General features: G+C 45.8%; 1 long non-coding RNA gene across 1 annotated transcript in view; it reads left to right on the forward strand.

Moving 5' to 3' along the window:
• The first annotated feature begins 1,043 nt into the window (after window positions 1-1,043).
• The window catches only part of LOC102727927 (uncharacterized), a 12,270-nt gene continuing 8,662 nt past the window's right edge, over window positions 1,044-4,651 (forward strand). Inside the window, exons 1-2 of the long non-coding RNA XR_014144833.1 lie at window positions 1,044-1,664; window positions 2,202-2,260. This is a non-coding gene — a long non-coding RNA (uncharacterized LOC102727927). The remainder of the gene's footprint in view (window positions 1,665-2,201; window positions 2,261-4,651) is intronic.

Raw genomic sequence — 4,651 nt, forward strand, 5'->3', positions numbered from 1 at the left:
AGAAACATGACAAATTGTGCATTGGCTCCTAAAAGATCCCTTTGGAAGTGGCATACAGTACTTCTGCTCATATTTTGTGGCCAAACAGTTTGCACTGTCATCACTAACTTCCAAGGGATGGGAAATTGCAGTCCTACCATGTACTGGAAAGAGGAGGGAACCCAGAACATTTGTGAACAGGGCCGACTACCAGAGTCACAGGTGCAGAACATGACGTTAACTGGGATTTGTCCTTTAGTTCAGGATGGAAACTAGGATTAAGAGGTGAGGCATTAAGCACCCCACAATGTAAAAAGAGCCATAAATAACTGGGGGCCAGACAACCTCTCCATTTCCAGGACTTACTAAAAGGTGACCAAACAGGCTTCTCCATCCTCCACCATTTCCCCAGACCTGTTCTGACAACCCCCACCACCTGAAATAACTTCAAGATTAGTTGGCGGGTGGGGATGGAAACCAGCAGCCATGAATCAGCCTTGGGGGAGAATGCCCCCTGGGGTTTGCTCCAAAAATCAAGTGAGGATTCTAAGAGATGCCCTCGTGGAGATTGAGGCTGCTTACAAGGAGGAGGTAGGAAACCTGTATAGAAACAGGAGGGAGAAAGGGTGGCCAAGTGGATCACATTAAGTGTTCTGACTGGGGACGGGGGAGAGGCCCGGGGTTTGGCGGGGTCACCTTGGGCTGGGGCTACGCATCAGAGAACTGTGCGAGAGGGAGGGCCGCACACTCAGGCCCCGGGCCGACCCTATCTGAGAACGCCTGCTGGCCCAGAGGAGCCAGTGCGATGACATTCCAGAAAGGACCACCGGCCAAATAAGAGGAACCAGTCCCTGCCCGTCTCTTAGCCTCAACCCCTAAGAAGCCAGACTCCCAAGTGCGAGGCTCGGGCTCGGAGCTCTGCCGTGCGGCGCAAGCTTCCACATCGGAAGGAGGGAGAACGTCCTCCCACTGAGGATCCCAGGAACTGAAATTAAAAAGTGACTTTCCTACCTACCGGCAGGGCTGGCAGAGGAACCTCTGCACGCCGCGGGGCCAGGTTGCTCACCCGGCAGCCGGGGGGCACTGAGGCGGCGCGCCGCGGGGTCTTGTGGGAGGTGCCGCGGGCTCCCCGCGCGCAGGCGCAGTGCTGCCGGGCGGCGGGCTTAGTCCCGGCCAGCGAGCTCTTCGCAGCGCCAGCAGTCGCTCGCGGAGAGACTGGGGCTTACAGGGGCAGTAGGGGTCAGCGGAACGATGGAGATCAGAACGCCGGAGTGCGGGTGCGATGGAGGGACTTGAACCCCCAAATCTGGGGCCCCGGGGGCGATGGTCTCGAAAAGAGTGTGATGCCGAGATTTGACTGTAGAGGGTGGGAACCTTTCAGGTTCTCTAAAGCACTCACCTCACGGTGCTCTGCTCATCTCCGACGGGGGTTAGTGGCATCTGCCTCCAAGTGGCTCGTGGATCCCTTTCTCCTTCCGACTCCAGGCTTGGCTCCGCAGCCCTGTGACCGACTGCTCCGGCTCTGAGCGCCTCCCAGGTCGGGGCCGCGATCCTGTGTCTCCCCTCTCAGAGCAGTGTGGCCCCGGGGGCATCCAACCTTTGGTGCCTCAGGTTTCTCCCTCAAGTGTTTGGTCGCCTGCGTTGCCGTTCTTCTGTCCAGAGGTCCCTAGCCCGAGTTCCTCCAGGTATGTATCCTGAGAGGTGCTTAGCGGAGCTTTGAGCCCGGCTGGGTTTTCGAAGACTTGTTGGGGGGAGGGGGCCGGATAGAGATTTGGAGCCCTGGAGAAAGTTGCCAGCCAAGGACATGCTGTTCCTGAGCCAGTGGGAACAAGCCATGCTCTAATGAATGAAGGCTGCAGCAACACAGGCAGCTGGAACCCATCCTTGAGGGGACACACCTGTGACCTGAGGCCTGCCAAAACTGAGCCAAGGCTGGGGTGTGGAGGAGGACGGGATTGTGGAGCTGCTGGGGCTGCAGAGGTTACTTAGCAAGGCTTGGGTCACGTGACCACTTTCAGAGAACAGGGAGACACTGTCGAGGTTTGACTCAGAACAGAGGAAGGACAACTTAACTGAGATGGTGAACAATCTGTAGCATGGAGAAAAGAAGGCAACATAGGGCAGGGGGGTTGAGGGAATGGTTCAGACAAGGCAGAACAATGGCCACACTCTCTGGGAGCTGCAAGGAAGGCTTGGTGTCTCATGGCTCCTTCCTTCTCCAGCTCTGCCTCCTTAACTCCCTGACCTTGCCTAGGAGGAAGAAGAGATGACCACTTCCCAGGTAAGATGCAATTTTCCTTTTTCAGTTCAGACTCTTGAGGAAGAACATAAGTTCCTCTTTCTTCCTTAGGAAAGGAGAAGGAAATATTCATGGAGCACTTACTGCATGCTAGATACACTCAACATTGACTTTTAGTTCTCACAATAGGTGTGAGAAGTGGATATTATTCCCGTTTTACAGATGTAGCAACTGCCTCAGTGAGGTTTAGAGACTTGTCAAGTTCACCAAGCTATTAAATGGGGAAGTCAGGATTCATCTCTAGGTCCCTTGCCTCTGCTGTACACGTTGTCAATGGACAAGTCTTCTTATCCATGGACTGGGCATAAATTGTCCACATCCAAAGGGCTGGGTCTAATCTGTGAAATGAGGGACTCCAAAGAGAATGCTACCTTTGGGCCTGATGCCCTCCTTTAAGTTTGTTCTCTACCTGACATGTTGCTCCTTCATTTATCCACTGAGTTGTGAAGCCCTTTTTATTTGTAAGAGTAAGACAAATTGACTTAGATACACTTCTTCGAAATATGTGATTTCTTTGGGGGAGATTAATATATACATGTGTAAAATAGTGATTACTCATGTATCCATTAATTAAAATGAAAGAAGCCATATATAAGTATCAATCTGAGGATTGAAGTCAGTGGTATCAGTGCTAGAGAAGGGTGATTGAGGAAGACTTCCTAAAGTAGGTGAGCTTTTGTTTCTTAAAGAGAAGATTTGAGTATATGAACTTCCATACTTCTTTCAAGTCTTTACTTTTTTTATTGTTGATAATTGTTTTATGGCCTAATAGGTGATCAATTTTTACAATGTTTCATGTGTGCTTGAGTACAATATGTATTCTCTAATGGTAGGTGCCAACATCTATAGGTGCCCATTTATTTTTGTTTGTTTGACCCATCAATAATTGAGGAAAAAAAATGTGTGAAATTTCTTTGAGTAGTAGATATGTCAGTTTCTCTCTACAGTACTTTCATTGTTTAAAAAGATGTAATTCGTGGATGTTTTAAGAGGTATATACAAGTTTAGAGTTGTATCTTCACGGAGAATTGAATTTTTTATCTCTATGCACTGACCTTTTATTTCACTAGTGATGCTTTTCATCTAGAAATTTACTTTGTTTGATATTACTATAGCTATTCCAGCTTTCTTTTGGTTATTATCTTTTTCCATACTATTATTTCAACCTTTTCATGGCCTTATGCTTTAGGTATATCTCTTGTTAACAATTTAAAGCTGAAAAAAACAAAACAAAACAATTTAAAGCTGAATTCTCCCTCCTCCCCCCTCATCTCTGCCTTTTAACTGGCAGGTTTAGTCTATTTGCTTTTAGTGTAGTTATTGGTATATTTGCTGTGTTTATACTATCTTACCTTTTTTTTTTAAGTAGGCTCCACACCCAGTGTGGAGTCCAACGTGGGGCTTGAACTCACAACCTTGAGATCAAGACCCAAGCTGATATCAAGAGTCGGACACTTAACTGACTGAGCCACCCAGGTGCCCCTATACTTACATTTTAATTTTATTTGTCCATTTTTCTGTTTTTTTCCCTCCTTTCTTACCTTTTGGTTTTTGTATATTGTTTTTTAAGTGGCTAGGGTTTTTTTTTTTTTTTTTACCCCTCTCTATTTGTTTTAAATTTAAAACCTATATCTATTCTTTGGGTGGTTATCCTTGAAATTTTATGATATATTTGCAAATCCAAGTTTAAACAACTCAAAGAATATTGCAAAGACTTTAAAACTCTTTACTACTGATCGCATCTTCACTTGACTTATAAGCGATTATTTTCTGCATTTTAATTCTGTTCTTTTAACTTAATAAATTAGATATTATTAGAATTATTTTATACAGACAACGTTTGGATTTACATACATATTTATCACTTATTTACGTGCCATTCCTTCTCAGACTTTTGGGATCACTTTTCATTTTCCTCAAGTGCATGATTTTTAAAATTTATTTTCATTTTATTATGTTATGTTAGTCACCATACAATACATCATTAGTTTTTGATGTAGTGATCCACAATTCATTGTTTTATTATAACACCCAGTGCTCCATGCAGTACGTGCCCTCCTTAATACCCATCACCAGGTTAACCCATCCCCCCACCCCCCTCCCCTCTAAAACCCTCAGTTTGTTTCTCAGAGTCCATAGTCTTTCATGGTTCCTCTCCCCCTCCCATTTCCACCCCTTCATTTTTCCCTTCCTTCTCCTAATGTCCTCCATGCTATTCCTTATGTTCCACAAAAAAGTGAAACCATATGATAATTGACTTTCTCTGTTTGACTCATTTCACTTAGCATAATCTCCTCCAGTCCCAACCATGTGATGTAAAAGTTGGGTATTCATCCTTTCTGATGGCTGAGTAATACTCCACTGTATATATGG

The sequence above is a fragment of the Leptonychotes weddellii genome, chromosome 4 (assembly GCF_054177405.1).
Source record: "Leptonychotes weddellii isolate Sample4059 chromosome 4, ASM5417740v2, whole genome shotgun sequence".
NCBI classification, from domain to species: Eukaryota; Metazoa; Chordata; class Mammalia; order Carnivora; family Phocidae; genus Leptonychotes; species Leptonychotes weddellii.